At 38.3% G+C, this 10,922-nt stretch overlaps 1 long non-coding RNA gene and 1 other non-coding gene across 3 annotated transcripts; both read left to right on the plus strand.

Annotated features, from left to right (window-relative positions):
* Nucleotides 1-2,562: 2,562 nt before the first annotated feature.
* LOC120078887 (small nucleolar RNA R71) lies at nucleotides 2,563-2,669 on the plus strand. The gene has a single exon (XR_005482164.1). It is a non-coding gene; the product is annotated as a small nucleolar RNA R71 (small nucleolar RNA).
* Nucleotides 2,670-7,676: 5,007 nt separating this feature from the next.
* LOC120077986 (uncharacterized) lies at nucleotides 7,677-9,760 on the plus strand. 2 transcript variants are annotated; one of them, XR_005481883.2, is made up of 4 exons: nucleotides 7,677-8,027; nucleotides 8,115-8,277; nucleotides 8,361-8,428; nucleotides 9,524-9,760. It is a non-coding gene; the product is annotated as an uncharacterized LOC120077986 (long non-coding RNA). The 2 variants fall into 2 exon arrangements; XR_005481882.2 differs by lacking the exon at nucleotides 9,524-9,760 and having other exon boundaries at nucleotides 8,361-8,626.
* The last annotated feature ends 1,162 nt before the right edge of the window (nucleotides 9,761-10,922 follow it).

Below are 10,922 nucleotides of genomic sequence, written 5' to 3' on the forward strand. Positions count from 1 at the left end.
GACTTCATATGTTTGCCCGTAAACCGAGAAGTCATCCATAAAAATCTCCACCGAATCTTCAAGATACTCAGAGAAGATGGCCATCATGCACCTCTGGAACATGCTCGGCGCATTGCATAATCCAAATGGCATTCGGCGAAAAGCAAACATTCTGTAGAGGCAGGTGAAAGTGGTTTTCTCTTGGTCTTCAGGAGCAATCATTATTTGGTTGTAGCCCGCATATCCATCTAGAAAACAGAAGTAATAATTTCCTGCAAGGCGGTCTAGCATTTGGTCAATAAAAGGCAAGGGGAAATGATCCTTCTTCGTCGCCGCATTGAGTTTGGGTAATCCATGCAGATCCGCCAGCCAGTGACGGTCCTCATTGGTATTAATTCATTGTTTGCATTGGGAACTGCCGTCATTTCTCCCTTCTTGGGCACACATTGCACGGGGCTAACCCACGTGCTATCGGCGATTGGATAAATAATGCCTGCCTCTAACCATTTGATTATCTTTTTTTTCACAACCTTCTTCATCGCAAGGTTTAGTCTGCATTGAGGTTCGATAGACCCTTTTTGGTTTTCTTCGAGATGTATCCTGTGCATGCAATATACGGTGCTGATTTCTCTTATGTCTGCTAGCGTCCACCCTATTGCTTTTATATACTTCTTCAAGATGCTAAGCAGCTCATTTTCTTATTCTTCTTGAAGTGCAGAGGAAATTATTACTGGCAAAGTTTCATTTTGCCCCAAGAAAACATACTTCAGGTGGCTTGGCAAGGTCTTTAATTCCACGGTAGGTGGTTGTTTTAAGGAAGGTTGTTGTGCTTTTCTCTCTTCATTCTCAGTCAATTGTCCTTCTGTGTTTGTCGTTTCCAGGATCACATTGCAAGTTACTACGGATGCGGTTGCATCCTCTCTTTCATCTTCATCGTCGGACTCTTCTTCTTCATTACAACCAGGTTCATTGTCGGAATCTGTTAGGTCTTCTTCTTCTGGATACTTCATGGCTTTAATAATTTCAAACCTGAGCTTCTTTCCATTCACACTAAACGTGATCTCTCTCTTGTACACATCAATTTGAGCGCGACCAGTGGATAAAAATGGTCATCCCAATATGATGGGTACATCCTTGTCCGCTTCATAGTCAAGAATGATGAAGTCTGCTGGTAAGATAAATTTGTCAATTGAGACCAGGACATCCATCACCTTCCCCTCTGGATGAACTAGGGACCTGTCTGCCAACTGAAGAGTCACCGTCGTGGGCGCCAGCTGCCCCACATTCAACTGTTTAAAAATTGAAAGGGGCATTAAGTTGATACTAGCCCCAATATCGCAAAGTGTTTGACCTATGTATATCCCGCCAATTGAGTAGGGTAACGTGAAACTTCTGGGGTCGTGCATTTTTGGTGGAATAATGGTGTTTAACTCTTGCGTTAACGCCACCGTTGCGAATTTTCCTATGCTCTTCTTCTTAGTCACCATGTCCTTCAAAAACTTAGCATACCTTGGCATTTGTTCAATTGCTTCAGTGAAAGGGATGTTGATATGTAATTGTTTTAACATGTCCATGAAGCGATGGTACTGCACTTCATCATTTTTCTTCTTCTTAAGTCTCTGAGGAAATGTGACAATTGTACTTTCACGGTTCCCTGATCCATAGGCTTAGAAGTGGATGTAACTTCTGATTCCATCATCTCATTTTCTTCCTATTCGTCTTGAGTCAACGGGGTCTGGGGTTCCATGGCAACTTGATTAGTCCTACTTGGCTCCTTTTTCTCTCCCGCTACTGTTTTTCCACTTTGCAAAGTCACAACTTGACATTGCTTCTTTCCTGTACTCCCCGAGTTGCGAGGGAGCTCAGTCGAACTCAGTAACGCCCCTTGCGGTCCACTTTTAAGCTCGGCCGCAATCTGTCCTATTTGGATTTTGAGATTGCAGATTGAAGTCGCCTGATTCTGGAGTACTGTTTCATTCTTCTCAATTACTGCTTTAATAGGCTCTCCAGGGAAGAAGATGGCGGCGCTTGCGAGTTGCTAGCTTGATTTTGCGATTGATCGTTTGTTCGCGGGAAAAATCCTAGCGATCATGCGCCATCGGTTGATAACTTTGTTGATGATTTTTCCACGCGAAGTTGGGGTGGTTTCTCCACCCGGGGTTGTAAGTATTGGAGAAAAGATTGTTCTTTACGAAATATATAGATTGTCGGTTCCTCGAACATTCCTCCATCAGATGGGCTTCTTCACAAGTGGCACAACTTGCGCTCATCTGATCGATTGTGTTGACCTGCCCTCTTTGCGTTCCCGAGCTATTGATTGTGATGCCTTGTATCAGATTCATCATCGCATTCATTTGGTTTTGTAGGGATGCGATGGCCCCATTGTTTGCGTCACCTTCTCGAATTTTCAATCTTTGATCGCTTTCCCTCCAATCTTCGTGATTCTTTGATATCTGATCAAGAATATTTTTAACCTCATCATACGTTTTGTCAAGCAGACCTTCAACTGCTGCATCATTGGCAGTCGTCTGTGATGTAGGGTTCAAACCAAGATAAAAGATTTCCATTTGGAGACAGTCAAGTAAGCCATTATGCGGCCAATCTCGCACCAATCTCTTAAACCTCACCCAAGCATCACTGAGCGATTCGTCAATATCCTGTTCAAAATTTGTAATCAACTTCCTCCTTCTTGCATTCTCGGTCGGGGGGAAGTATTTCTTCATGAACTTCTCTACTACTTGTTCCCAAGATATTATCTCCCCTGGTTCGAGAGAATAGGCCCATTTCCTTGCTTGGTCACATAGTGAAAATGGGAACAACGTTAGTCGAACCTCTTCAGCTGAGATGTTTAGGAACACAAAAGTATTGTAGATTTCAATAAAACTCCGGAGATAGGCATGTGGATCCTCGCCACGCCTTCCACCAAATTGTCCGGCCGTCTGAATCATCTACAACATAATCGGCTTCATCTCAAACCTCGATCTATCTAGGGCTGGCCTCATGATTCCTGGGGAGAAATCATAGAGGTTAGGCGATGCATAGTCTCGGATGGGTCTATTGTGGTCGTTTACCAGGAGAATGGGGTTTGCCATGATGTTGTTCACGTTTGCTGCTCTATCTTCCGGTTGTTCCACCATTCGAGGATTTCTCTCTTGTTATTGTTGGCAGCTGTTTCATTGTCTTCTTTTGGACATTCTTTCAATCTTTGGGTCGTAGTTGGGCTCAGGAACTTGTCCTTTGCTCATACGACACATGCTTTTTCCCTTACCAAAAAAGAGGCAGTGCACAGAGGTCGAAAGCTGCAAAGAAAATCAAAAAGTTACTGTTAGTGCAATATGTACTGCCGTAGTCCCCGGCAACGGCACCAAAAACTTGATGCATTGTAAATGTGACAAAATAATAGTGTATAATTGCGATGATGGTTTATTCGTTACACATGTAAGTTTTCCTAGTACAACCCAAGTATAAATCTCACTAGGTTTCCTGGTAAGTCCAGGGTCAAACACAGGGACTACTAAGACACTATGCAACGGTAAATTTTGATTCCTTTACGGTTACAAAAACAAATAAGTGATTGATGTGTTGTTTATGTAACGACCCGAGTTCAATAGGGGTACATGAATGAACCGGTATCACATCCGAATGAGAGGGATCCTGAGGACATGAAAGTATGGTTAAAAGAAAGGCTTAAAAGAATTGAAAGTTACTACCTAAACCAACAAGGTGCACCTTCCTTTTCGGTGGCTTAATCATAAGAACTTCAAAGTTAAGCGTGCTTAGCTTGGAGCAATTCTATGTTAGGTGACCTCTTGGGAATTTTCCTAGGTGCATGTGAGTGAGGACAAAGCATGCTGAAAGGACCCGTGTTGGTTTATGAGGACAACTTTTACTTCTAAAAAGCATTCAAGACAAGGGAGGAAGGGAGGTTGAAATAACCAGGTCGTAGGGGACGTAGGGGAATGTCGGGGCCGTTATGGGTCGAATCCGGATTCTGAATCCTAGTCCAGGGGTGTTACAATTTAAGTATATTTCCTATGCGGAAAATTCAAGTAAAGAGTTGATGAAATCGAGAATAAAATGAGTATGCGATGAACGGGTTGAGAAGGGATTTAGCTAACACTTCCTAAGATTGTGTTCAAGTTCTGCGATCATGCTACATACACACAACAGCATGTCATCTCTCAATGCAAATTCCATAGTTCCTACGCCTCTATTCTTGTCTATGCAATGATGAATGACACACACATACACAAGGTGACCGCATACTATCATATCCTATTTCTAGGTTGCATGTGATGCATAATAGTAAACAGAACTTATCTCTAAGTTTCTATCTCTTGCTTATGCGGTTCTAATATAACTCTCTCAAGCCTAGATTTTAACCTGACTCTCTCAAGTCTAGGTTCTTTCTTTAGACTACTCTCTCAAGTATCTCTAAAGGTTGAATAACGCATACATAAGACAAGATGATCGCATAAAGTGAAGATCCTAGGTCATGCTAGCTAAGTACTTCTCAACCCATTCGGAAATTTAGCTACTCATGCGAAATGTGAAGAGATTGAACAGATGTTGAGATGAGAATTCCATTTTATAAATAAAGTCAAAATAAAAAACAACAATGGAAAGTGGGGATAAGAAGCCCGGTAGCAATGTCTTGCTTCCCATGGCTTTTACACTGTCTTTTTACTCTACTCTATCCAGAAGAATGTCCTTGCTTTCGCAAGTGTTGGCCCTCTCTCCCTTTACAGTGCTTCCCGGCAGTCTTTCGAACTAACCAGAAATGATCTCTCGGTGTCTTCTTCTCTTCACTCGCCTCCGCCTCTAAGTATATGAATAACTACAGACTAACAACTATCTATTTGTATATCTTCTGTATATGGCGAACTGTGTTGAACTCCTTTACTGATGGTGGCTTTCGGGATTTATAGAGCTCAAGGTGAAGAAGTTTTTCTCTCTAATGATTGCAATGATGGGAGGTCATTAAATCTTCTATCTGATGCGCAGATTATTGGTCACCGAAAAGTTGAATCTACTTGCTATAGTGTGTCGTTAACGGCTTGTCAACTAAATTCGGATTCGACCGTCATCAGCTTTCCGTCCCATCATGATTTATTATGCTTTCACCTTGATGCGCCGTCTTTATGCGGCCACCTTTTTTAGCAAATTCTCGCGAGCACATACGATCGCATGGCTTTGCGGTCGCAATCTTTTAATGCGCGCGGACGCTGAATTCCTTGGATCGCAATTTGCTTTGCGCCAACGCATTTTTCCTGCACAATATAAGTAAATTAGCTGCTTTTATGCGATGGGCGCATGCGATCGCAATATTCTTAGTTTAACGCTTTTGGACATGATTTTGTATATTTTTATCATCTCATACCCACATTGTTTTACATCTTTATGCTGTAATAACGTGCATTTCTGCCTGTTATCATGCTTCTAGCCCCGATCAAAAAATTCTTGACTGATCTAGAGGTAGTTCCAGATATGTCAAAGTCCATCACCCTTTATTATGATAATAGTGGTGTTGTGGCTAATTTTAGAGAGCCCAAAAGTCACAAGCGCGGGAAGCACATGGAGCAGAAGTATCACCTAATACAAGATATTATGCATTGAGGGGACGTGATCATCACGCAAATAGCTTTGGTGCAGAACATTGTTGATCCGTTTACAAAGGCCCTCACGACTAACGTGTTTGAGGGTCACCTATAGAGTATGGGTCTACAGGACATGCCACATTTAGTCTAGGGCAAGTGAGAGATTTTGTATGGGGTGCGGATTGTATGTCCTAGTTTCTTGTTTTATTTGTATTTTTGTAATAGTTTGACTTTTATGATATACATCTCATTAACTTTAGGACAAGTGGGAGATTGTTGAGGTTTATGCCCTAAATCTCATGGGTCCTGTAGTTTGTAATTGTAATGTACAAATAATTTATTTATTTATTAAAATTACTAGTATTTTATGTGACATTTAGTAGCATTAACCCACAAAACCAATAAATTAAGATCCAAGGTTGCCTTTTGTAACTTAAACATGTATGTGGAGACATACAAGTGGATCATGTTTAAGAGACAACCTAAATGGTTTGTGGTAGATGGATAATGTTGGGTATCTTATCCTGGTGACACACGAATACGACCCGTTTTGTAGATGTTACAATTATTGTAAAGTGCTACAAATGATCTGATCCTGATCATTCATGTAGAGACATGTGAGCGGGGACGTTCTACGCAAAGAGTTTGTATATGACCGGACTACAAAATGACTAGTCTCACTATATAACACCGTTGATAGAAGAGACTTACATTTCACAAGGATGACTATAGGTGACTTGGCCTGAATCCTGTGTGAGTTGTGAACTCCTGCCTATAAAGGTGGTCCTTTGTTCTGCATGGTAAGAGTGACTAGTGTCGTCGACTCAATATGCCTACTATTTTGGAAATTCGTCCAATTTGGGAGTTGGAATGCAGCTATAGAAGAAGGAATTCACTCCTTCTTTATAGTTGAGAAAGTAGAGAAATTGCTCCCTTAAGGGTTGAGTCCGGGGTTTGAACAATGTGACGCCACACCCTCTCCTGGCCCAAAAGAGGTTGGATCATAGTTAAACTATGACTTATTGTTCATTAGAGAGATCAGTGGTACCTAAGGAGTTGATGTAACTACAGGGACAAAACGATAATTTTGACCCTACTGTACTTACGAGCAATTTGTGAAGGTCAACGCACCCTTGATTAGTTATATCCAATGGACACAGAAATATATATATGTAGTGTGAAGAGTGCAGTGCCGGTCTTTAGTGGAGTGACCGACAGTTAATGGAATTTTGGTAATTTAATTAAAGAGTTTAATTAATTATCCAAATACCATTAGTGCTTCAATCTATAGGTCCATAAGGTCCTTTCAGTATCTCAACTAGGATTATTGGGAATCAAATTAATTTTAGATTAATTTGAATTGTTCGAATTAATTGAGAAAATTAATTATATATGATATAACTAATTAATTAATTAATGATATGTGATGTAATATAATGTATTTGATGTATTATAATATATAATGTGTATTTTGAGAGGAATATATATATGAATATGATTCAAATATTAAATATATGAATTAGATTCATATGAACATTATAGGTTAAATTTCATATGAAGTTGATTTATCTTAGATACTATAGGTTTAGTGAGAGAACTACAAACTATAAGTTATATTATATTTGATATGATATAAACTATAGTTTATACGTTATATTATAATATATATGTATTATATAGTAAGGTGGTTATTATATAATTATATATTATTAATTAAATTAAAATTAGTTTTAATTTTATTTTATTTAAATTTTGAATTTAAATTAAATAACGAGGGAGTTATGTATAGCTCTTTCCCTTTATTTGTAACATCCCAAATTTTCACTTTTTATATAATTTTTGTAATTTGGCTAGTGGAGGACATTTTTGGAATTTTGGAGTGCAAGTGTAAATGCGATAATTTAATTTTTGACCTTACAAAATTATGCAATTTAGGAATTTATGGCAGGAATTAATCTCACTTTTTGGGAAAGAAAAGAAGTTAATAAAATAAAATGGAATAAGGAAAGTAATAAAATAAAGTTTAATTTATTTCCTTTTTTAAGTTTTAAGTTTTATTATTATTATTTTTTTATTATTTTTTTTATTATTTTTTTTTTTATATAAAAATAAAACCTCCTCCTCGTTCTTCTTCCTCATCGTGTGCCCCCCCCCCCCCCCTTGAGAAAACCCTAGCTGTCGTTGACACCAATCGCCGCTGCCTACCGCCGAAGACCCACCCCAGGTTAGCCATCGCTCCTTCCTCGCGTCAACGGTCTGAGCCACACGCACAAGCCCCAGTCGCTCGTCGTCGCTATCGAGGTGCTGCTCATCCGCCCGTGGGTCGCCGCTGCTCAGATCGGTGGCAACGAACTCGAACCCTAGCCACCGTGAAGCCATCGACGCTCAGCCTCAAGTTTTGCAGTCGCCAAGTTCCCAGTCGTCGATAATGCCAGAACGTTAGAGTTAGTGGTAAGTTATTCGTTGATTTTTTTTTACGATGGGTTTTGGATATCTTGGATATGCATTAAGTTTCGATATTTTTGGTTGACGATTCAGTGTGTTGAATTAGAGATTGGGTCGTTCCGAGTCACCGTCAAGCAAAGATTGCGAGCAATTGGCGAGTTTAAGTGGGTTCTTAACACCCTTCGTTTTGGCGTGTATCTACAGTCAATTTCGTGTCTGAAACTCGATTGTAATTCGACTTGACCAAACACTTCGAGTAAGTGTTTTGGAGATATTGATGTAGATTTTTTATTTGGGTTATATTCTTAGGATTGGAGTTTAATTTTGATTTTCACTTAGGGTTCGATTCAAGATTCTTTTAAGCAAGGAAGGAGATAAATTTGTTTCATTTGAGCTCAAACTCTAAGGTAAGTAATCTTACTATTGGAATCGTTTTTGTGCCAGGCGTTTTTGTGCCAGTATGCCAGGCGATACACTGTAGATTTAACATTGAGTATCCTATAGCAGTTTTTCTTTGATTAATTTTGATTATTTTGAGATTGGATGGACTGCTTATGAAGGACATATGAGCATGTGGTAATATATCAGAATATCATTATTTTTTAGCTCGATTTGGAATTTTATGAGTTATAGTAAATGATGATTGAGCCTGACCCTTAAATTTTGAGTTAAGTAGCACTCCTATTGGAGTGCCTTAGGAGTTCCTTAAAGCTAGATGAGCATTAGTCATTTGCGGATTTATATAGTTATGCGATTTATTATGAGAATGTGTAGACTGTATGATATATATTACGAAATCCCAAATACTGCATTGTTTACATGATTTAGTGCATGAAAGTGATGTGCTATAGTTGATTCATTTAAAACTAGATTAAATATGTATGTTGAGGTTAATTAACATGAGATTGACGATGAGGAGATTTTAGAGGATTTATGATTAGGTGAATGTTATATGTAATATGAAGTTAGATAAAATCCCCTTTTTTCTTTCCAGACTATGTGACTGCATGAAAGTAATGCATGTCCAAAGGCGCTAGTACATGAAAGAGATGTACTAGGGCTGGTGTGTATGAAAGTGATACATACCTAGAGGGTATTGGGGTGTACGAAAGAGGTACATACTCAGTGACTTTTGTGTATACGAAAGAGGTGTATGCCTAACCATGTGTACGAAAGAGGTACACATTAAGTGGGTTTATGTGTATATGAAAGAGATGTATGCATAACCATGCGTATGTAAGAGATTGTGTTTCCTTCGGGATTCATCAGAGGTTGTGGGTCCTACGGGACTTACTAGAGGTAGTGGACATACTCAACTACAGTAGAATAAAAATAAGTTTTTCATGTATATATGTATCCCATGAGGCCTAGAGCAGTTTATATGTTCCACTGTTCCACTAGAGGTAGGCATCTAAAGAATATAGATGTCTAGCCTGACCCCAGTGGTGGGGTTACTTATTGAGTATTTCATATTCATTCTTTCTTATGTTGATGTTTTCAAGTGAGGGTAGAGATGCACCGGCGATGGCGTAGCGGAATTCGTGATCGTGCCACTGGGACTAATTTTTACGCTTTCGCATCATGAAATTTAGAGTCCTTATTTTTTCCTTAATGTTTAGTTTTACTGTTTGGAACTTATTATCAAGGATTGTTTCTTTTATATACATTTAATAGTCTTTACGAATTATGGGTACCCTATTATTGTTTTAACAATTGCATTTAAAAATGGCTTTTGAACTTTTCTTGTCTATTTAACATTTATTTCAACAAAACTGAGCGTCGTCTTAAATCCTATGCATGCATTTATTTTAGTAACAGCCTAACCTAAGTCCTAGGGGGTCGGGTCGTTACATTATTTCTCTCCATTAAATCGTGGGATGAGGGGAGTTGTGTTGGATCATCTTCTTCCCTATGAATACAGAAGGTTTGTGCTTTTTTTTTTTTTTTTTTTTGGCTTCCTCAATAAATCTCTTCGAAAAAGAATTCCTCTAAAAAATCAATCTCTCCCTCTTCCCAAAATTTCACAAAGTCCACAACTCTTGTTGATTATCAACCCTTAAGAGAATACCCTGGTTTCCTTTGTGGTGGTGTCTAACCAATTGGTGTTGCCCATTTCTGGATGTTCGTTGTTTTTGGTACAATTCGAAGGAGATGATTTGTGAAGAATTTTGTGACTTCCAGGGTTAGTTTTCTTTAAAACCATAATTTCCTCTCTATTCTATTTTCTTTAAGCATGTTGTTTTTGTTGAATGCATGTCGTTTTTAATCTCTGTAATTTATGTTTATGTGAATAATTAAAATTGGGATGTGATCTCACTTCCGCATGGTTTTCACAAATCTTCAAGTAATGGGTCACTTACTTACTCATTCTTTCTTATATTATGTTTTTCAAGTAAGGATAGAAACAAACCAGCGAGTGAAAGCGAGACTCGTGACCATGCCATATGGGATAAGAAAACCGATTCCGCTCAGTTTATATTTTCAAGTTATTTAAAAGTTTTGATTTGGAACTCAATGTTGATCGAATTTTTTTATTGTCTAATTGTTATTTTTCTTAGTTGTTTTAGGGACCCCGAACAAAGGTTCTAATTATTTGTTATTCTTAAATTTATGGATTGTTTTGGAAATTTTCCTTACTTTTTAATAATTATTCCTCAATGGTCAAAATGTTTAGGTTTTAAATGTACATTTATGAGGAACAACCCTTGTTAGTAGTCTTGAAGGGTCGGGTCATTACATTTAGTTTACTTAAAATTAAGAACAAAAATATCGTTATTGGCATAAGAATCGGTAAGTCAGGTTTACAGATATATTGAAGAATAATTAAATATCGATGGATATTTTTAGAAAATCCACAAATATCACGAAAATTCATAAAAATATTGAAATTTTTTTGGTGAA

Source organism: Benincasa hispida, chromosome 5 (assembly GCF_027475165.1).
Source record: "Benincasa hispida cultivar pf3 chromosome 5, pf3_genome.v1.1, whole genome shotgun sequence".
NCBI classification, from domain to species: domain Eukaryota; kingdom Viridiplantae; phylum Streptophyta; class Magnoliopsida; order Cucurbitales; family Cucurbitaceae; genus Benincasa; species Benincasa hispida.